This window comes from Lissotriton vulgaris, unplaced genomic scaffold (genome assembly GCF_964263255.1).
Source record: "Lissotriton vulgaris unplaced genomic scaffold, aLisVul1.2 SCAFFOLD_2868, whole genome shotgun sequence".
In the NCBI taxonomy this organism is placed as follows: Eukaryota; Metazoa; Chordata; class Amphibia; order Caudata; family Salamandridae; genus Lissotriton; species Lissotriton vulgaris.
The window spans coordinates 252789-276877 of NW_028252138.1; the positions used below are offsets into that span (position 1 = coordinate 252789).

The following is a 24089-nucleotide window of genomic DNA, read 5'->3' on the forward strand; positions in this document are numbered from 1 at the left end:
TTCCAACTCCTTTACCAGCCAATAGGGAAGGAAACCTTGTTCGAACTCCTGTTACCAGCCGATGGGTAATGTAAATTATTCTTATTCCTGATACCAGCCGATAGGGAAGGTAACTTATTCCAACTCCCATTGCCAGCCGATAGGGAAGGTAACCTATTCTAACTTGTGTTACCAGCTGAAAAGTAACTTATCCCAACTCCTGTGACTAGCTGATAGGGAAAGTAACTTATTCCAGCTCCCGTTACCAGCCGATGGGGAAAGTAACTTATTCCAGCTTCTGTTACCAGCCAATAGGGAAAGTAATTTATTCTAACTCCTGTTACCAGCTGATAGGGAAAGTAACTTATTCCAGCTCCCGTTACCAGCCGATGGGGAAAGTAACTTATTCCAAATCCTGTTCCCGACCAATAGGGAAGGTAACCTATTCTAACTTGTGTTACCAGCTGATAGGGAAGGTAACTTATTGCAACTCCTGTTACCAGCCAATAGGGAAGGTAACTTATTCCAACTCTTGTTACCAGCCAATAGGGAAGGTAACTTATTCCAACTCCTGTTACCAGCCAATAGGGAAGGTAACCTATTCCAACTCCTGTGACTAGCTTATAGGAAAAGTAACTTATTCCAGCTTCTGTTACCAGCCAATAGGGAAAGTGACTTATCCCAACTCCTGTTACCAGCTGATAGGGAAGGTAACCTATTCCAACTCCCGTTACCAGACGATAGGGAAGGTAACTTTTTCCAACTCCTGTTTCCAGCCAATGGGGAAGGTAACATATTCTTACTCCTGATACTAGCCGATAGGGAAGGTAACTTATTCCAGCTCCCGTTCAGGGCCGATAGGGAAAGTAACTTATTCCAACACCTGTTACCAGCCGATAGGGAAGGTAACTTATTTCAACTGCTGTTACCAGCCGATAGGGAAAGTAACTTATTCCAACTGCTGTTACCAGCCTATAGGGAAAGTAACTTATTCCAACTCCTGTTCCCAGATGATAGGGAAGGAAACCTTGTTCAAACTCCTGTTACCAGCCAATGGGGAAGGTAACATATTCTTACTCCTGATACTAGCCGATAGGGAAGGTAACTTATTCCAGCGCCCGTTCCCGGCCGATAGGGAAAGTAACTTATTCCAACACCTGTTACCAGACGATAGGGAAGGTAACTTATTCCAACTCCTGTTTCCAGCCAATAGGGAAGGTAACTTATTCCAACTCCTGTTACCAGCTGATAGGGAAGGTAACTTATTCCAACTCCTGTTACCAGCCAATAGGGAAGGTAACTTATTCCAACTCCTGTTACCAGCCAATAGGGAAGGTAACTTATTCCAACTCCTGTTCCCAGATGATAGGGAAGGAAACCTTGTTCAAACTCCTGTTACCAGCCAATGGGGAAGGTAACATATTCTTACTCCTGATACTAGCCGATAGGGAAGGTAACTTATTCCAGCGCCCGTTCCTGGCCGATAGGGAAAGTAACTTATTCCAACACCTGTTACCAGCCAAAAGGGAAAGTAACTTATTTCAACTGCTGTTACCAGCCTATAGGGAAAGTAACTACCAGCCTATAGGGAAAGTAACTTATTCCAACTCCTGTTCCCAGCCAATAGGGAAAGTGACTTATTCCAGCTCCCATTGCCAGCCGATAGGGAAGGTAACTTATTCCAACTCCTGTTACCAGCCAATAGGGAAGGTAACGTATTCCAACTCCTTTTACCTGCTGATCGGGAAGGAAACCTTGTTCTAACTCCTGTTACCAGCCGATGGGTAATGTAAATTATTCTTATTCCTGATACCAGCCGATAGGGAAGGTAACTTATTCCAACTCCCATTGCCAGCCGATAGGGAAGGTAACCTATTCTAACTTGTGTTACCAGCTGGAAAGTAACTTATCCCAACTCCTGTGACTAGCTGTTAGGAAAAGTAACTTATTCCAGCTCCTGTTAGCAGCCGATAGGGAAAGTAACTTATTCCAAATCCTGTTCCCGACCAATAGGGAAGGTAACCTATTCTAACTTGTGTTACCAGCTGATAGGGAAGGTAACTTATTGCAACTCCTGTTACCAGCCTATATGGAAGGTAACTTATTCCAACTCCTGTTACCAGCTGACCGGGAAGGAAACTTATTCCAACTCCTGTTACCAGCCAATAGGGAAGGTAACTTATTCCAACTCCTGTGACTAGCTTATAGGAAGAGTAACTTATTCCAGCTTCTGTTACCAGCCAATAGGGAACGTGACTTATCCCAACTCCTGTTACCAGCTGATAGGGAAGGTAACCTATTCCAACTCCCGTTACCAGACGATAGAGAAGGTAACTTACTCCAACTGTTACTAGCTGATGGGGAAGGAAACCTTGTTCTAACTCCTGTTATCACCTGATGGGGAAGGTAACTTATTCCAACTCCTGTTACCAGCCAATAGGGAAGGTAACTTATTCCAACTCCTGTTACCAGCCAATAGGGAAGGTAACTTATTCCAACTCCTGTTACCAGCCAATAGGGAAGGTAACTTATTCCAACTCCTGTTTCCAGCCAATAGGGAAGGTAACTTATTCCAACTGTTACTAGCTGATGGGGAAGGAAACCTTGTTCTAACTCCTGTTACCAGCCAATGGGGAAGGTAACATATTCTTACTCCTGATACTAGCCGATAGGGAAGGTAACTTTTTCTTATTCCTATTACCAGCCGATGGGGAAAGTAACTTATTACAACTCCTGTTACCAGCCTAAAGGGAAGGTAACTGATCCCAACTCCTGTGATTAGCTGATAGGAAAAGTAACTTATTCCGGCTCCTGTCACCAGCCAATAGAGAAAGTAACTTATCCCAACTCCTGTTACCAGCTGATGGGGAAGGTAACTTATTCCAACTCCCGTTACTAGCCGATGAAGAAGGTAACTTATTCCAACTCAGGTTACCAGCCGATAGGGAAGGTAACTTATTCCAACTCCTGTTACCAGCTGATAGGGAAGGTAACTTATTCCAACTCCCGTTACCAGACGATAGGGAAGGTAACTTATTCCAACTCCTGTTACCAGCTGATAGGGAAGGTAACTTATTCCAACTCAGGTTACCAGCCGATAGGGAAGGTAACTTATTCCAACTCCTGTTTCCAGCCAATAGGGAAGGTACCTTATTCCAACTCCTGTGACTAGCTTATAGGAAGAGTAACTTATTCCAGCTTCTGTTACCAGCCAATAGGGAAAGTGACTTATCCCAACTCCTGTTACCAGCTGATAGGGAAGGTAACCTATTCCAACTCCTGTTACCAGACGATAGGGAAGATACCTTATTCCAACTGTTACTAGCTGATGGGGAAGGAAACCTTGTTCTAACTCCTGTTATCACCTGATGGGGAAGGTAACTTATTCCAACTCCTGATACCAGCCAATAGGGAAGGTAACGTATTCCAACTCCTTTTACCTGCTGATCGGGAAGGAAACCTTGTTCTAACTCCTGTTACCAGCCGATGGGTAATGTAAATTATTCTTATTCCTGATACCAGCCGATAGGGAAGGTAACTTATTCCAACTCCCATTGCCAGCCGATAGGGAAGGTAACCTATTCTAACTTGTGTTACCAGCTGGAAAGTAACTTATCCCAACTCCTGTGACTAGCTGTTAGGAAAAGTAACTTATTCCAGCTCCTGTTAGCAGCCGATAGGGAAAGTAACTTATTCCAAATCCTGTTCCCGACCAATAGGGAAGGTAACCTATTCTAACTTGTGTTACCAGCTGATAGGGAAGGTAACTTATTGCAACTCCTGTTACCAGCCTATATGGAAGGTAACTTATTCCAACTCCTGTTACCAGCTGACCGGGAAGGAAACTTATTCCAACTCCTGTTACCAGCCAATAGGGAAGGTAACTTATTCCAACTCCTGTGACTAGCTTATAGGAAGAGTAACTTATTCCAGCTTCTGTTACCAGCCAATAGGGAACGTGACTTATCCCAACTCCTGTTACCAGCTGATAGGGAAGGTAACCTATTCCAACTCCCGTTACCAGACGATAGAGAAGGTAACTTACTCCAACTGTTACTAGCTGATGGGGAAGGAAACCTTGTTCTAACTCCTGTTATCACCTGATGGGGAAGGTAACTTATTCCAACTCCTGTTACCAGCCAATAGGGAAGGTAACTTATTCCAACTCCTGTTACCAGCCAATAGGGAAGGTAACTTATTCCAACTCCTGTTACCAGCCAATAGGGAAGGTAACTTATTCCAACTCCTGTTTCCAGCCAATAGGGAAGGTAACTTATTCCAACTGTTACTAGCTGATGGGGAAGGAAACCTTGTTCTAACTCCTGTTACCAGCCAATGGGGAAGGTAACATATTCTTACTCCTGATACTAGCCGATAGGGAAGGTAACTTTTTCTTATTCCTATTACCAGCCGATGGGGAAAGTAACTTATTACAACTCCTGTTACCAGCCTAAAGGGAAGGTAACTGATCCCAACTCCTGTGATTAGCTGATAGGAAAAGTAACTTATTCCGGCTCCTGTCACCAGCCAATAGAGAAAGTAACTTATCCCAACTCCTGTTACCAGCTGATGGGGAAGGTAACTTATTCCAACTCCCGTTACTAGCCGATGAAGAAGGTAACTTATTCCAACTCAGGTTACCAGCCGATAGGGAAGGTAACTTATTCCAACTCCTGTTACCAGCTGATAGGGAAGGTAACTTATTCCAACTCCCGTTACCAGACGATAGGGAAGGTAACTTATTCCAACTCCTGTTACCAGCTGATAGGGAAGGTAACTTATTCCAACTCAGGTTACCAGCCGATAGGGAAGGTAACTTATTCCAACTCCTGTTTCCAGCCAATAGGGAAGGTACCTTATTCCAACTCCTGTGACTAGCTTATAGGAAGAGTAACTTATTCCAGCTTCTGTTACCAGCCAATAGGGAAAGTGACTTATCCCAACTCCTGTTACCAGCTGATAGGGAAGGTAACCTATTCCAACTCCTGTTACCAGACGATAGGGAAGATACCTTATTCCAACTGTTACTAGCTGATGGGGAAGGAAACCTTGTTCTAACTCCTGTTATCGCCTGATGGGGAAGGTAACTTATTCCAACTCCTGATACCAGCCGATAGGGAAGGTAACTTATTCCAACTCCTGTTTCCAGCCAATAGGGAAGGTACCTTATTCCAACTCCTGTGACTAGCTTATAGGAAGAGTAACTTATTCCAGCTTCTGTTACCAGCCAATAGGCAAGGTAACTTATTCCAACTCTTGTTACCAGCCAATAGGGAAGGTAACTTATTCCAACTCCCATTGCCAGCCGATAGGGAAGGTAACCTATTCTAACTTGTGTTACCAGCTGGAAAGTAACTTATCCCAACTCCTGTGACTAGCTGATAGGAAAAGTAACTTATTCCAGCTCCTGTTAGCAGCCGATAGGGAAAGTAACTTATTCCAAATCCTGTTCCCGACCAATAGGGAAGGTAACCTATTCTAACTTGTGTTACCAGCTGATAGGGAAGGTAACTTATTGCAACTCCTGTTACCAGCCTATATGGAAGGTAACTTATTCCAACTCCTGTTACCAGCTGACCGGGAAGGAAACTTATTCCAACTCCTGTTACCAGCCAATAGGGAAGGTAACTTATTCCAACTCCTGTTACCAGCCAATAGGGAAGGTAACTTATTCCAACTCCTGTGACTAGCTTATAGGAAGAGTAACTTATTCCAGCTTCTGTTACCAGCCAATAGGGAAAGTGACTTATCCCAACTCCTGTTACCAGCTGATAGGGAAGGTAACCTATTCCAACTCCCGTTATCAGACGATAGGGAAGGTAACTTATTCCAACTGTTACTAGCTGATGGGGAAGGAAACCTTGTTCTAACTCATGTTATCACCTGATGGGGAAGGTAACTTATTCCAACTCCTGTTACCAGCCAATAGGGAAGGTAACTTATTCCAACTCCTGTTACCAGCCAATAGGGAAGGTAACTTATTCCAACTCTTGTTACCAGCCAATAGGGAAGGTAACTTATTCCAACTCCTGTTACCAGCCAATAGGGAAGGTAACTTATTCCAACTCCTGTGACTAGCTTATAGGAAAAGTAACTTATTCCAGCTTCTGTTACCAGCCAATAGGGAAAGTGACTTATCCCAACTCCTGTTACCAGCTGATAGGGAAGGTAACTTATTCCAACTCCTGTTACCAGACGATAGGGAAGGTAACTTATTCCAACTCCTGTTACCAGCCAATAGGGAAGGTAACTTATTCCAACTCCTGTTACCAGCCAATAGGGAAGGTAACTTATTCCAACTCCTGTTTCCAGCCAATAGGGAAGGTAACTTATTCCAACTGTTACTAGCTGATGGGGAAGGAAACCTTGTTCTAACTCCTGTTACCAGCCAATGGGGAAGGTAACATATTCTTACTCCTGATACTAGCCGATAGGGAAGGTAACTTTTTCTTATTCCTATTACCAGCCGATGGGGAAAGTAACTTATTACAACTCCTGTTACCAGCCTAAAGGGAAGGTAACTTATCCCAACTCCTGTGATTAGCTGATAGGAAAAGTAACTTATTCCGGCTCCTGTCACCAGCCAATAGAGAAAGTAACTTATCCCAACTCCTGTTACCAGCTGATGGGGAAGGTAACTTATTCCAACTCCCGTTACTAGCCGATGAAGAAGGTAACTTATTCCAACTCAGGTTACCAGCCGATAGGGAAGGTAACTTATTCCAACTCCTGTTACCAGCTGATAGGGAAGGTAACTTATTCCAACTCCCGTTACCAGACGATAGGGAAGGTAACTTATTCCAGCTCCTGTTACCAGCCTCATCACAATTATGGATCTACCGGAACACACTGGATCTCTTAACTATCACCCGGTAATCAAATCGTGACACTGCTGCTGAAAATGAGGACTTACTGGGAAATCAGTCCCAGAATTTTTTATTTTTATGGGGGCCATCAAGGTCTCTTCCTGTGTGTATACACCTCATCCTCTGCATACCCAGACATACATACTTTTGACATGTTTGAATATAAATGCGGTATTATTAATTTGCCTATTTAATATCTAAATATATTGTTATATCATTATAGAAAACTTTAACCATATTAATAGGTTCAAGTACCTACATTTGATCATATTTAGGCACAGCTACATGTGTGTATGTGTGTGTGTGTGTATATATATATGGAGTCCGCCCTGCAGGACCGGAGGCCCCCGGCAAAATGGAGAAGTGTGTTTGCAATATTAACTGAGGGGGCATGGACCGCTCGTCACTGTCTGCCAGCGAAATGGACTAACCGCAGCTACTCGGCAGCATTGGCGAGAAAGGGAGATGAGAGAAACTACCTTTCTCTCGGGGAACAACGCAGAGGTCAGCGCGAATGATAATACCGTGGAGCAACTTGCATGCACTATGCAATATGGACTCAGCACCAACAAAGTAATACAGTGCAGAAAGAAGTAAATTAACGCTACTAAGCACAGATGGAAGTTCATGCACATGGAGAGTAATGAATGGTGCATTATGGAACCTGAAGTAGCATCCCTGTTTCAGGCACGTGACCACTGGGATGTTTAAAAACAGCTCACCTGTGATCAAGGCGTCATGGAACGCCGAAACGCGTAAGGACATTGAGCTTTGTTGCACTCGGTATAGACGAATAAAGTCTGCTACCTCCCAAGACGCTGTTGGACTCCTTTTTGTTTGTGTGGCAGAACCGCTTCCCTTCAGGATCTCCATTCCTGACTGGAGTCCGCCCTGCAGGACCGGAGGCCCCCGGCAAAATGGAGAAGTGTGTTTGATATATATATATATATATCAAACACACTTCTCCATTTTGCCAGGGGCCTCCGGTCCTGCAGGGCGGACTCCAGTCAGGAATGGAGATCCTGAAGGGAAGCGGTTCTGCCACACAAACAAAAAGGAGTCCAACAGCGTCTTGGGAGGTAGCAGACTTTATTCGTCTATACCGAGTGCAACTATATATATATATATATATATATATATATATATATATATATATACACTTGTGTACATATCTATATACTGTGATATATGTATGTGTAAACCTACATTGGTCATATAAGATTTTTTCCCCCACAGGTATATAGAATTCTTATATCCTTGTTCAATGCATACTTCTGTACAGACACGTGTATAAACACATAGCGGTATTTACATATCTAGACTTGCGTGTCCATTAACCCCTTCGATGCGGATGACAAAGCCAGCTCGTCATGGGTGTTATATGCGCTGCGCGCATGACGAGCTGGCTTTGTCACGTTACCCGCGATTTTCAAATTTCAGCGCGCAGCGGGAAAACCGGCTAACGCGCATGCGGTTAATGCAGAACTATGCACGTATTGTCCTATAAATATGTTTTTAAATATGTATGTATTCACACACATACACATATATGAATACAAGTACCTACCCATAAATACACACATATGCAGACAAATCCTTAAACAAAGCCTAAACTCCTATTGATGAAGGCCTGCATATGCTCCTAACAACTGTAACATATCCAGACACACACATACATGAAACACATACATATACATACATATACATACATTGCTATATAGATAACACTTTTATAAATTTAGACGGATACATAGAACATACATATGGAAACATATGTATTCACAGATACATACACATACTGGTGAATCCCTATACAAAGTAGCACCCCAATAAATATACTTCTCTGTACATACACTGTACAATGTCTATATACACAGACACATGTAAACGTATAAGGCATAAATATACATTCATTCTTCTATAAATATCAGAGGTTATTTTTGTCTGTCTTGTTCCTAGAGTTGCTGTAGATTGTTTTGTTGTGAGTATTGCGGCCGTGCCAGGAAGGGCCGGCTCCAGACTGGTCTTCTGAAGCTGAGATGATTCCCCTTGGACCCTATGTTTCGTGGTACTGAATCCCATAGTTTGTTGCATACACAGAGAAAGATGGGCGCCCGTGGTTTTTTTTCTTGTATGCTGGCATTTTGAGATGCTGTGCCAACCTAGAAGGCAGGTTCCTAGGCTGAATTTATTTTGTGTTTTTTCTTCCTGATGAAAAGTGTTCTGTTGCCTCTTATTGACTTGTGGGGAGGCGAAGCCGCTGGAATGTGGATCTTCTGGCAACTGGGAACCAGTGGAGGGCCTTCATGGCAGGGAGAGATGAGCCTGTGGCTTTACATGTAGCAGGACCCTGGCAGCAGACACAGTAGACGCGTGGCAGCAAATTCTATTGTATGTTTGCCACCGGTGGCCATGCCATTGCAGTGCCCGACACAGCGATGCAGCATATGCGCTCGCAAACGTGGTCCATCTGCCCAAAACCCTGTGTGAACAGCAGCTTTTTGGTTAGTTCTTGCTCTTAACAGTCCAGCCCAAAATGATATTTCATACATGGGTGGGTTAGTCTCCACCCTGCAGGATCCAGGGACGTTGCCCGACCCAACTCCCGGGACATTGTAGTTTCCATCAGACACCTTCTGAGTGAGGGAAACTGTGAGAGAGAGGATCCCAATCTCCCATAAACATATAGCTACTGGAGAAAATAAACACATATATTGGGAGTTGCATTTCAAGACTTCCAGAAATCCTTGACCAATCTTTGCTTTAAAGACCCTGTGAAGAGTAGGCTGCATGCATGGTCATTGAGTTTAAATCAGATGCATCAACACTGCAGGAGGTGAAAAAAGTGTTCTTAGAAATTAATCAAACAGTAACATTTCATTTTGGCAACAACAAATCAAGTTTATACCCCTGAACACACAGGGCGGGCGGCACATTTGTAGGAAAACAGCTACTTTACCTCTTCATTATTGTATCAGGATTAGGCCCAGGCAAAATGTTCTTTACACCAGTGTAATTTCTGGCATTTCACGATAAACTTGTTACTTGAAATTCCTAAAATACAGCCATTATTCGATGTTGTGTAATTTCAAGGCTGTTCAGGTAAAAATCCTAGAGCGGGAGCATGAACAGAATGCAAATTGCTGTTTTCCGCACCTCCTGTATTATTGCACCATTTGTTTTTTAGAGCAAAAGGCATCCTCTTATTTTGCATCAAAATAGAAAGCTGAAGGCCAGATTTGCATTTTATTTCACTCAAAGTTTCAGAAATGTTGCGTAATTACACAAAAGAAAATGCGCAAGTTTCATACACCCATTAAAGTATCTCCATTGAAATCTGCTGCATCTATTTCTTAGTGGCAGTGACCATACTGGCCTCAAACACAGTGTTTCAACAAAGCTAAGACGTTTTCGATGGTAGAAGTTCAATTTATATTAAATGTATTTAATTGGTTCTAATGTTTTTTCCCCAGAACCTCTCATCTGCCACCACATCTCTGATCAGTCTGCTCTTTTTCACTTTGTTGCATTCCCTTCAAACAGGTAAAAAAGTAGATAGCACTTGAAATATTTATAAAACACCGCAAGGTAGCTACAAAACTTATTTTGTCTCAAAATGCAATCAGAACACTATATTGTTGTTTGGTTTTGTTCACTCCATACTGACACAGAGCATTCGTTAAATATTTAAAACCCATTGTCCTTCTTCCTGTTCAGTTTATTTTCCTCCGGCTTCCATATTCATCACACAGAATGTCTTTGCCGATGTTCAGGTCTGCTGGGTCTTGTATGAAGGTAGAACTCCTCGGTGATTTTCCCAAAAATTACAAAGCTCCTTTCTCGGGAGTAAATGCTGGAGCAGGGATTTCCACACAGATCCTCAAGAGCAGGATCCTTTTCAGTGATTCAGGATAACCATATACTTTATAAAGAAGTTACTGTTATATTAGCCATGGTTAAATACATCTTGTGTAGATATCTTAAAAATCTGGCCTCAAATCAAATTTTCATGAACCTATAGTGGACACCCTGGCCTACAGGAACATCTGTGAAACTCCATAAAGTTAAACAAGTTAATAATTTAAGAACATTACAGAGTACCAACATGTTCTTTTAGCTTCCTCAGGACAGGACACATAAGATTGAACTCCTAGGAAAGCAATAGTGGTATTCTTTGAGTACGGACAGCTGAACTAATAAAATGCACGTCGGAGGTGAGGACATGCATCATGGTCTGTCCCGGTGGGGTCCCGGTTTAGGGCGTTCTAAGAATATGTCCCCAAGCTCATCCTGTACAGTCTGGCACAGAGGTCCTGTAAGCTTCTGGCTTCATTCAGCTGTCCTGTCTTACGTGAGACACAGACTTGGAGAAACCTCATTCCCTGGAGCGCCCGATACGGCATGAGGATCATAGAAGTGGTTTCGGAAGCAGTCTGCCCTCTTCAGCCGTACCCCAAGGGCTTCATTTACTTTAAAAGAACCCGATACACACTTGTCAGCAGTTAGAGGCACAAGAAGTCTGTGCCCTCCCATTGCTCAGCCTCCACCACCAGCTAGGGTGGAGCAGAGAAGGACTCCACATAATCTTCTATGCAGATGACACTCAACTGATCCTCTCACTCATCGAGGACCCCTCCAACGCCAAAACCAACTTCTGCAACGCCATGACCAACTTAGACCAATGAATGAGAGACAACTGCCTCCCACTCAAGGCCGACAAAACTGAAGGACTGATTTTCAGGAAGAACACCTCTGCATGGTACCACAGCTGATGGCCTACAGAACTCTGCCCCACACCGACCGACCATGCACACAACCTCCGCATCATCCTCAACAGCCAACTGACCATGAAACGTCACCAGCCGGCGCTGCCACAGCAATGCCCTGTACGGTGGTTTCCCCACCCAGCTCCTCAGAAGACTTCAGACCATACAGAACGCCCCAGCCAGGCTCATCCTGAACCTCCCCAAACCAACCTCACCTCCCATCTGGGAGACCTCCACTGGCTCCCCATCCAGAAGAGATGCCAGTTCAAGATCCTCACACGCTTGCAAAGCCCTCCACAACCTAGTACCTGCCTACATCCACCATCGACTGCGCTTCCACCAACCCTCCAAACTCCTGTTCTCCTCCTCAATCGCCCTTGCACACACCCCGCATCTGTCGCAGCACATCGCTGCCAAGACAACATTCCCCTCCAGCTCCGTACAGCCCTCTCACTGGCAGACTTCAGAAAGAGCCTCAAGACCTGGCTCTTCGGCACTAGCACAGCGCCCAGATACCCCCAGGGGTGCAGTGTGTGCTTTACAAGTGCTGATTGATTGAAGGAATCCAGGAGTGGCTGCCTTGAGGAATCTATAAGTTCTTTTAAGTCTTAATAGCGAGACATAAGCGTATGAAAGCAGAGGAAGACTAACAAGCATGGGGCAGGAACTTTGTGAGAGCGCGTACACATGTACGTCAGTTGTCTTTTTATTAGAGAGGCACAGGCTACGTTTAAAGGGAAGACCATTCTAGGAATAAGGTTTATGGAGACTGGTCTCTGAGTGCAGGAGAATTTCCGTCATCTTGTCAAGGAAAGATCAAGTGCTAGCATGTTTCCAAGACCGAGCCCTCTTTGTACCTGTAACATCACTAAACTCCTCCCATGAACGCTCCTTCCATGGTTCTGCCCAGTACCAGGACAGACTCACAGATTCATGCCCGAAGGCGTGACCAGACCTGGAGAACGGAAGTGGTCACCAGGGCTGGTGATAAGCATTTGTGTAAGCGTGCAGGGGTGAACACTGAACGCTGCCGGTCGCCCTGTCCCCGTAGTATGCAGTCGCGGTTAGTACAGATAGGGCAAGCAGCAGATATCAGCTGCAAGCATCAGAGATCACTGCAATCCCTCGTTCCAGGCAAATCTCCGGTCTTACAGGCACTGAGAGCAGAGCCAGCTCTCATTTTACAACATAAATACTGCTTATATGTTCCAAGTGCCGCGAAAAATACCACCATGCGTCCAATTTAAGGGGACACAGTAGCATTTCGATTTAGGGTTCCAGAAAATATGCCCATCAAAAGTCATCCGAATCAGTGTATCCCTGCTACAAACATCAGAGTTAGTGTCCTGAGCGGTGTGCAGTGACCTTCTCTGTTGGCAATGATGTGTTGTGGTAATGTCTACTATACAGAATAAACAAAGTTGTTGTTCAACAGAATGCCTGACCCTCTATTACTGTGCCATGGAATTCCTACTCTCTCTTCCTCCCATGCATGTCTGCCTGTATCTCTTCTCTGCCTCTTCTAGTGCATCATCTTGGCTGTCATGCAGGGTAGTCTTTCCTGTGCGTGCCAGTGCGGGGAGGCCTGGGCCTTGTACTACACCTGGTAAACTAAGCACTCTGCCGAACTCTGCAGACATTAAAAGCGGCACAGTCTGTATTCGCGTAGACCTGGGTAGGTGATGACCGCATAGTCCAGTTGTGATACCAGCTAGGCAAGCATGGCTTAATGTCCGTGAGGGGATAGTAGAACAAGACACGCTTCTGTTGTTGATGGACAAAACAGAGTCTTATGTTGATCAGACTAGCGATCTATCGAAGAGTACCTCCCGTTAGTTCGATGAGGAGGTCCTGAGAGACAGGACTGGGACAAGCCCAATTGCCTTCTCAGACCAGAGGTTGTGTGGTTGGTCCATGGCTCCTGACTCCACCACGCAATTCTCTCAAATGGACACAATGAAGAGGATTCTGTGCCTGACCCTCTGCCTGGTTGTATTCCTTCTCAGCCAAGACAGCGGATACGCCTCAGCAGGGGGAACAGGTAAAGATTAAAAAGCAGAGGCTCGATCAGTGCAGCTTCGGCTGCTTTACTCTACTGTTAGTTGTTGAGTGTCCTCCTTTAATGCTGCCCAGTAACTGGTGTAGTATGTATCGCACTTGATCAAATCCGGCTCTGCTTGGTTGGAATTTGGCGGGTGCGATAAGTAGTATACACTTGCTAGTTTTTGAGAAACCTGTTGTTTTTTGGTACTTATCACAATAAAATCTGCATGTTCAGTAAACACCGGACATTTTACACCAATAAGCATAGACTGGTTTGACCTGCCGATATTTATCACAAAGCCAATAGTTGCGATTAATACGGAAATAGGAGTTCACGAACATATTGCAATTTTCTGGGTTGCTCCTATTCAGGGCCTTGGTCTCTAAGGCCAGCTGGGAGCCATAACAAAAATAACTCATAATTGAGTGAAAAAGCGTGTTTTAGTCTAAAATGCAGGAGACCTGATAACTATACGCTGGAGAAAACTCCAAGCTGTCACATGTTGAGCGCCCATCTTGCATGTGCCAACACTTACCCTTGGTGTGGTCTGTGTTAACTTGTGCAAGAGTGATTGTCTTAATAGTGAATCCAGTACATTGGGTACAATTAGTTTAGTTGTTTGTCCAGTTACACTAGAAGAGGATATCTCCACTTACATGTAGCGATGGTCATCTTGTTTTACACATTCTCATCTTTTCCGAAAGCCCACCAAGCAAAAAGTCTTTTGTTTTTTAATGAACTCCATAGCTGTTGGCCCCTACCCTATATGCTGTCCGATTTGCGACATAAACACTTAGTCCCTGAGACTCCATCTGTGTGGTCTCGTTCTATCGGGGGCTACCTTAACAAGAGCCCATTCCAATTTTTTTGGGCTCTTAATTAGAAAATTTCCTTGAAGTTAGGTTTTGTTGGCATGTAATCTGAAATCGGGCATTCTCAGTGCTTTATTCCATTAGCCGATCCTTGTAACCTATAGCGCTCTCGACATGATGTTTCTGGTGCGATGTTCTTGTTTTCTTGCACGTTTTGCTGCCACGTGACACCATAGTGTTGAAACTGAGGTGATACTGTTCAGCATAAAGCTGACTAAACACAACCATCAGTCAACGGGTGAGTTATAGCCTAGCGGCCTGAGCTGCCGTCTTTGGGACTAGGGAGCCAAGTTTGAATCCCGACCTTCGCTCAAAATCCTGTCATTCTGGGCAGTGGCGGCTGCCTTGGAATGGGGATGGTGGGTAGGGGGAACGTATTTAAAAAAAGAAACTTACCATCTCTGCCGCACCGCTGAACGCCTCTCCACCCTGGCTTCTGGACTCTCCCAGCCAATCACGACGCTGCATGAGCATGTTTATCCGCTAAGGCAGGGCCTGGGAGGCTGGGCGTGTTCTCCATGAGGCTGTAAAGGGCTGGCCAAACCGTCATGCACACTTGACTCGTGAGCAAGGGAGACTATCCCGAAACGCGTTGAGTTAATCTGTTGCCGTTTTTGCTAAAATAAAACCTTTTGATGCATTTGGGCTCGTGTTTTTCATACCGTGAGGAGTGTGTGGAAATACGAAATAATTGCAGGGCTCGCCACCCAGCACGAGCCCCCATCGTGAGAGGTTGGGTCAAGGCGGCGTTTCAGCGCTAGCGGAACCAAATGATTTAAATATATATATATAAATTTATATATTATATATTTGGTTCTCTTGGACCATGTTCATGCTATATAAAAACACAATCCAAGCATAGTCGTTATTCTATATTGGATATATACCTTTATCTAAATAGTTGATCTTGGATTGATGTAAGTTTTGCACATGTCGTGATAGGCAAGTAATTAAGGCAGAGTGTTTCAGCCTGAGTGATAGGAGGTGGCCTGAAAATAGTCAAAGTAGGAAGCCTGTTGATTGGCATTATTGTTTATATATGCATTTTGTTGATTGATTGATTTACAGCACTGATCTCGCCAGCCTTACAGTGTTTTGTCTAGATGCTAGAAACACGAATGTCCAGTTAAAGGAAACAATACTTTTAGTTCAGCAAGATGGCGCCCAACTTAGTCCTTTATACGCAGGTGGATTAGTGTGACGGCACTGTGAAACGTATAGCAGCTGTAATTTACCCGTGCTCTGTATTGGAGGCAGTGTTCTTGTATTGGCCTGGATTCCACTGGATGTTGTTGGTTTTGCTAAGGGGTGTAATTATTATGCTCTAATAGTAGTCCAAACATGACTCTTCGAGTTACGCGCAGTAGTGGGCACCGTACTCCAGCATATGTATGTAATTTGTGGCATACGTCACCGTGTGGTGTCCTCCAGAGCTGCCCTGCCTAGCAGGATCAATAGTAATGACGTGTGTAGCCTGACGCCAGCACTCATGGCATAGGCGGACGCCTTCTCTTTTCAATGGCCAAGATGGCTTCCTCAGTACTGAGGTGACTTCAAGCTATTGAAGTGTCTGCTCCATGCCACTCTTACAATCACTAAATTGACTCCAGCACTCCTTGATTGGCAAGTGCATGTGGTACCATCTATTTCATGAGATCAATACCCTTGCGTACTCCTGCTGACATGTTCTCTTGTGGTCCCGCGTGGTGGCACCGTACCCTCCCTGGGCTCAGATCCCATCCATAGATGGTTGAGGCGTGTGCTTTGTGGTCTATTCTGGACTCATCTTGCAGTCTGGAGTGATTCTCTTAAACTGCATCAACTGTGTCATTCTTGTGTTTCAGATGTATCTTATTAGAACGTCCACCGCCCGCCATAAGGATCTAGACCCGATTTCAATTTAAGGATCTAGACCCTATTTTAATTTAAGGATCTAGACCCTATTTTAATTTAAGGATCTAGACCCTATTTTAATTTAAGGATCTAGACCCTATTTTAATTTAAGGATCTAGACCCTATTTTAATTTAAGGATCTAGACCCTCTTTTAATTTAAGGATCTAGACCCTATTTTAATATAAGGATCTAGACCTTATTTTAATTTAAGGATTTAGACCCTATTTTAATTTAAGGATCTAGACCCTCTTTTAATTTAAGGATCTAGACCCTATTTTAATATAAGGATCTAGACCTTATTTTAATTTAAGGATTTAGACCCTATTTTAATTCATGGAGTCCTGTTTCTTTTTACATCTTTGGTGAATGTGCAAATTACTCCATGCGTGTAATCAACAGACTTTGAAACAGTTCTCTTCATTCCGTGGCCTGGTATGTTTGTTTGCTAGTGATGTGTATTTAGGGTATCCCTGTGATTTTAGACAAAGTTCTATGTTGAGAAGACTCGTCTCAAGGTGCCTTTGCTGTGTGACGCCTTTACTAACCTCTGCCACAGGGGTGACCTTTACAAGGCAGTTCGTAAAGGGGCACAACTGTACACATTTTTAGCTTAAAGGCGTGTCTGAAGCACACTTTCTTTAGAAGACATGATATTATTGTGTTCATTGTGTTGTTGGTCAATTCGTTCTTACTTTTTATGGCTACAGTGAAACCTGTCCGGTCTTTGTCATCACCGCCCTGTGGGCCTTTAGTCACACAATGCTTCCATGGCATGTGTTGTGTTGCGTCACACACCCACTGTGGAAACTTCACTTACCTTTCCTTAGGCGAAACCAAACGGAGTCATGTGCTTAGCTTAATTAGATGTGGCTATCTGTTGTTTTTATGAGAGGTGTACAGCTGAGTAGCTCTGTTTTTTCCATTAGTTTTTCTTTCAAACTTTAGAGGCCCCACACACCCTTTCCAACCCATGAAGTTGTGAGATTTTTTTCTTTTGCGAAAAGACATTTTTTTACTGGACAAAAGCTGAATTTAAGTAGGAGGATTGTGTTTTTAAACCTTGTATTAGAGAAAATTATTTTGCAAGTGGAATTTTGTAGTTTTCCAAGTTTGCAACTTTGACGAGTTTCTGACTTTGTGAACTCTGCAAAACTTCAAAAATTAACCGCAAAATTTACCCTGCCTATTTTTTAACCCAGGCTGTAATTGTTTAATAGACTGTTTGCCCTAGTGTTGATAAATATTGTGTCACGAGGCAGCATTTTATGTTCATGCTGCGTCAGAGGCTTTTCCTAATAGGATCTTACGGCGATGAATGGAGTGCATGGAGACGGCTAGTTGGGTAAGAGCCAGGTTTTCATGGCCTTTAGGGCTGGGAACCAACAGACAGCGGTATGAAGCTGAGGTGGAAATGTGCTCAGGGACCCGCCACCTCACAGCAGCGCTCTCCCCTCCATCGCCTGCGATGGCACTGGACATTGGGATAAGGCGGCTGTTTAGAGCAGAGCTGTGCAAGACGATTGGTACAAGCGCCTTGAAGGCCTGAGGGCATCCATATGGGAACATATTGAGTTCTGCCCGCAGACCACTTACAGTCCAATAAGGATTTTTAAAATCCTATTTTGAAGTTGATGAAACTATGATGGCGACACCGCGTAAAAGGGTGGCGCTGTCGCAGTTGAATCCACCCTGAGGCCAGCATTGGTCACCAGTGCCGCTGGTTCAGAAGACCAGACTGTGGCACCCTCGGCTCTCCTCTGCCAGCGGTCACCTCTTCTTCGTCAGTTTGGCCCTCATTCATTGCAACCGCACAACGCTTCTGATCACTGGTTTCCTCTGTAAACTGTCCGTCCTTGCTTGCATGTAATAGTTGGACCAGAGGACCTGCTCCAGAGGCTGAGGTGAACGTTGAATGAAATGGGCAGCAGTTATTGCCGTCTGAGGAGCCTCGCACGTCAAGGGGCGAGGTCTGAAGTGTATGGCAGCCGAGGCACTGTACGAGTATGGGGTGGAGGGAAAGAGTGAAGAGTTAGTTAGGGTGGTTGGTCTAAGAATCTGTTTTCTTCTGGATCAACATGTGTTCACTTTTTTCCACTGAGAATAAAAGCAGGAGCAGACGTCCTGAACCTGACCGCTTTAGTCCATGTTTTTAAAGCCACGTTGGGTGAGATCTGTTTTGCATGGCATTGGCAGGCTCTGCGTTTACCTAGAGCAGTTGGCCAAGGGACTGCTATGCAGGGCATGGTGGGATCCAAAAGGAACTCTTGATTGTTTTTGTTGTTTGTTTTTTAAAGTCTCCAAGCCGCATTACAGAGAGCAAGTGCAGCAAGCAAGTCTGATCCAGTTCACAGAACAGCTGACTTTAACTCGCACATTTCCAAATTGATTTGCTAAGATGCCACAGTTCCCTAGAAGCTATATTTATCTGCAGCTACAAGTCCCTTCTGTCGGCATCAAGAGACTCATCGGAGTCACGTGCGCTATTGAAATGCTTCAGTCAGTCATTTATTCTGCATCTAAATGAAAACTGCGCAGGGCTCTCACAGGAGTGTTTTCGATGGTCAGTGATAAGTGGTTTCCCGGGTCCACCCCACCATAAAAGCAGCCCATTGTCCACCAGCCCGCGGGGGATCTCAGGTGTCTTGGGTGGACAGTCCAGTCTTGTAAGCTACCCACCTGCCTGCCATAGTCACTGACTGTGAGAAGTTGGCCCGATATGCAGCGTTCGCTATTCTAGCGACCACTATGTATCGTTCCAACGACCCTTATGGTGATCGGTTGTAAGTCAACCTTAGACCAGCTATCCTAGTAGCGTGGATACGAGCAGTCTTCGGGCTAAACTCTAGAGGGCGTGTTAAGCCAGCTGTAATACCATCACATACCCCTTGAACACCAAGTGAAAGGACACCACACAAGTGTTATGAAAATAAACAGTATATTTATTAAGAATCACAACAGCCCTGTACTCTTTATGAGGACAGGGTACTAAGCACAGAACAAAAGCTCTTAGAAAATACTTCAAGTGCACAATTTAAAACAAGTGCCCGAGGGCACGGAAAGTTTAGTGGTCTCGGGCGAACCCGATAAGGCAAGTCGGAAGCGAGGGACTCTGGACCCTAGAGTAAGGAGGCTATGCAGGCACCGAAATGCCGAAGTTACCTAGCCACGAGGGCTGCGGCTGCACAAGTCTTACAGGCGTCGGGGGTCTTCGCTGACGAGCCAGGAGCCGGAAGAAAAGGATTTGCTGGCCGGCGACCAGTGATGAATAGTTCGTAGAGATCCAAGCCTGGATCAGTCGTTGATACCTGAAAGCCGAGGGGACCAAGTTCGTACTACTAGCCAGTAGTCGGAGGGTACCAGGAAGGCACCGGATGGCAGTCACCTCGACTAGGTGAGTGGGCGACGCTAGGCTCGGCAGTCTCACGGACCAGGAGGCGTTGTCGGCGACCAGGATGGAGGTGCGAGCTGTCCCACGAAGGTTGATGCTGTCGGCGTCGCTGGGCCCAGGATTGGGGCAACAAGCCTTGGCAGATTTCAGGGCCACGTGGTGGGCCTAAAATGGCGTCTTGAGTGGACCAGGAGGGTCCGGGGTGCTCCTCTTGGAAAAGGGAGCAAGGGCCGATCTGGAGCAACCAGACCAGCAGCGTTGGTTGTCGGATGTCGTCAAAGAAGGGCACAAGCCAACGGCTAGTGACCAGACAACGTGCTGAGCAGCGAGCAGAAGGGCCCCACGCAGATCGTGGAGATGCTGGGAGACTGCACTTCGGTGCTGGAGCTACTCAGGGTCGGGGCTTCTCGGACCCCAGAGCACTCACCAGAGAATTGCTTCGATGGTCGTGCTGATTAAGAAAGCGTGCAGGTTTTGATGATGGCCGGTCCCTCGAGGTCTCGTCGCACCCACAGATCTCAGCTGAGCTGACGACGTGGGTAGAGGTCAGAGGTGCCAGGGAAGCCGGTTCTCGTTGAGCTGGGCCGTCGGATCCTTGAGGAAGGACTTGCAGCAAACCGCAGAGTTCTTAGATGGTGCCCGCTGGTGCAGGGTGACTACTCCTTAGCCACAAGGGCGAAATCTTGAGAAGAGTCTCGAAGTCCTTTCGTAGAAAGTATTCTTGATTCAAAGATGATCTAATTTGGAAGGGTCCCCGCTCCGGCCTTTATCCTAAAGAAAGGGGCGGGTACATGACTAGGTCCTGCCCTAAGGGTGGGACCAGGAAGGGGGGTAGTTACACCCCTCTCCCCCTGCTGGACTTTCCCCAGGTCAGGGGCTGCGTGCCCCTGGAACTGGTTCTAGCCGGCAGATGCGTAGTGAGCACCGGGGTGCCACTCCGCAGTCACCTTCTTGCAAAGCCCTACCTACCCAGAATACACAAACCCTGTCTGGGACGGTGCGAACACCGCCCTTGACAGGAAACCCTTTGTCCAAGCTCTCCTTGCTGGAAGGACTCCCAGCAGCAGGAGGTCAGACTCGTGTCTGTGGTGGCAGCGTCCATTTTGTGGAGCTGAGGCTTCAGTTAACTTTAACCGGGGTTCACAGTTACGTACATGTTGTGTCCCTCTAGAAGGGCGGAATGCTAACCTCGTCGCCAGAATTGGTGAGGGGGCAGCAGCCCGATTCGTATGACGCCTTAGTCGACCTGTCTTAATAACGCGATACCGAAGTTACCGATATGATACGCGTTATCATGGAACAGCCATTGGGTCTTGGTTCCGCAAGCTGCAACCGGGCTCGGCTCGTGCCAGAGCCCAATTCACACGGTTCCATGCACTCTGCCTTCAGGATTGTCAAGGCCTGCCATAGGAGTGACTGAGAGGAACTCGGGTGTCCATTTTAAGGTTAGGTATAGGGATACTACACCTACAGCAACGGGCGAGTACGCCACGTGGCCCCAGCTGTCGTGCAGCCAGTTGTGTCAGATTTAGATGGCCATCCAGGGGTGGCACAATACATGCTTCAGCCCCTGGTAGGCCCTGGGTACACCGACGCCCTGAGTTACAGGGTCTGACAGGGTGGCCCAGTTCCAATTGGGTAATGCACCTAAGGTACACATGAATTTAGCGAGAGAACAGCTAGGCTGTGGGTCTGATTGGCAGGCCCACAGCCCAAGAAAGTCGTAAACCAGTGAAACAAAATCAAAAAAGTCCGGGTGATCATAGGATTGCAGACCCTACTCTCCTACACTGACCACAAGTGTGCTGGAACCTGTGTCCTGTATGGATAGTCCTGCTCTGAGGGCCGCCCTCTGCTCACTAGCCTGTTGGAGCCGGTGTCCTGTATGGACAATGTAGCCTTGAAAGCAACCCTGTGCCCTCTCGCCTCCTGGAGACGACATGATGTCCTGTATGGACGGTCCTTCCCCGACTGAGCTGTTTTGGATCAGGGAGGAATTATTTATTCTATGTTCTTCAACTGCAAGCCCCTCATCGCTTTGTCCAGTCCTCATTGCGAGGAACGCCTCTGATCCTCCTCATCTCTGTGGCTTTGATCTGAGTGACGTTGGGCTTTGGGTACTCTCCAGCTTTCGATGCAGATTTCTCTGGTAGTTTCTGTCTTGTTGTGGAGGAAGCTTCTACTTATGTCTGTTTTTGGACACTTACAATAGCTTACCTTGAAAATTAAAGATGTGCTGTGTGCTCAGTGGCTGCCAGGGTGGAGGTAGGCCCCTTCCTTAGGCCTGGTTGTTTTGTGTTTGTTCTGGATGCACACACAATCTCTGTTTTTGGTGGGTGGAAGGGTTGGAGGAGAGCTGGCCTGGTATGTATTGCATATCCTCCGACTACTCATTGGAGCTGCTTCGAAAAGCACGCTTAGCGTTTGGAATAAACCTGAAGTAAGTATATTCTACAATAACATAACATAACGTGTATTTGTAAAGCGCACGTTCACCCAAAGGGTTTCTTGACACTGAATAGCAGATGTTTATTGTTATCCATCTCAATGGTATTCATTTTGACTCACTATGACCTTCTTTTCAGACACAATCATTCAATTAACCGTATGATGCTTTTACATTTAGTGGACTTCATCACTCGTATTGTGAATAATGCACTGTAAATTCAGAGTGCTCCATTTTTCATACAGATAGCAAATTTAATGTCCTCAAATGCTTCTTGTCGCCAAATAAAGTTTTTTTTCTCAACGTTAAGGGAACCAATGGTCCTCTTAAACCGCAAGGGACTGAAGCGATATTTTTACGAAACTCTCACCACTTGGAGCCTGAGCGTGCTAAGCTGAGCAAGGGATGGGTGAGTTATTACTTTTTCTCTTCACACTCCCCAATGCAGCAATGAAGCTGCTCACCCTCCTCATCCTTCGACTGAGCAAGGACAGAGGCGGAAATGAACTGCACCTGTCCGGCTTGCTTAGAGAATCATCTTTAAGATCCATCTATGAATGTGCACATCAATAACACTCTCTGGCTTTTTTAATTGTTTTTAATATGCATGCTCCAAATTGTTAAATCACTGCATGTCAAGAGGTGAAAAGTGTATCCCACTTTAGAAGTTCAATCACGGGAGATATGGGAAGAGATATTTTTTCTGTCTGGTGCATAACTTACAAATTCATGCAGTAATTGTCACAGACTAAGTTTGTCTCGCGAAGATTATTTGGTCTTCGACTATATTTTTCACGAGGGTCATAAAAAAACTGGATCAGTCCTGTCAATGTAGAACATTTATGCATACTCCTCTCATAATCAATGGATTTTCCATTTGCAAAGCAGTGAGAAGTTCGCCTGTGGGAGCTCCACCTTTCTCTGTTACAAACACATTGGGCTATGTTTGGCCTCATATGGGAGGTACAAGTTACAATTAATACGCAAGTGGACATAGTCACACCGTGAGAGCAGAGTGATGCAAGACTTTGGTACTTAGTTGAAAAATGATAAGCAGAAAGGAATTTGGGCTGTGGACAGAAATGGGCAGGCAGATAAATTAAAACCATCAAGGAGACTTGGAAGGTTACTACCCGCTTCAAGACTGGCTCTGGATTTCTCAATTAACTGTGCACTTCATCTTCGCAACCTCATCCCTAAAGGCACTTACAAGCCTGGTGACTGGTCCAATTCAGGTGCCACAGACCTCCAGGGGCTTGTGGTCCCCAACTACGGTGGATGAGGTATTTTGCTAGTGGTGTTCTGGGGTCTGTCCAACTATGGCTCTGCAAACTGGGCCAAGTACATGATTTCCCCGTGTGACTCTGGGCAACGAGGGCAAGCAAAGCTAGACTTTCAGGACAATAGTGTGGGAGCCACCAGCTCAGAACTCAACAGACCTCCACCAGATGCAGTAATTATGTTACGCAGCCCAGTGCTTGTCTTACTAAAAAAGAAACTACTTTATTAACCCAGAAAAATCCAATTCCATACGGTTCAGTGGGGCTCAGATGCAAGATTGTGACTGCAGCTATAACGCATAATAAAACAGTCAGTCCACTATGGTGGCCTCTCTCTATTCCATTTACTGGGATGCTGCCTGTAGCTCTTCAGTTCTAGTAATTCACATCACTATATCTCCACTCATAATTTCAGGTCAGGAGTTTGTACCCAAATTGCAGGTGTCATTTAGACAAGTTACTGCTCCTGCTGCAGGACTTGGTTGCTCGTCGGTTTTAGTCTTGGTGTTAGGCCTAACATTTTACCTGCTTATGTTGTGGTGGTTGGCTGGCTG

General features: G+C 45.4%; 1 long non-coding RNA gene across 1 annotated transcript in view; it reads left to right on the forward strand.

The window, feature by feature from the left end:
• Positions 1 to 23743, forward strand: part of LOC147662652 (uncharacterized) — a 91126-nt gene extending 67383 nt beyond the window's left edge. Inside the window, exon 4 of the long non-coding RNA XR_015305513.1 lies at positions 22566 to 23743. This is a non-coding gene — a long non-coding RNA (uncharacterized LOC147662652). The remainder of the gene's footprint in view (positions 1 to 22565) is intronic.
• Positions 23744 to 24089: the final 346 nt, after the last annotated feature.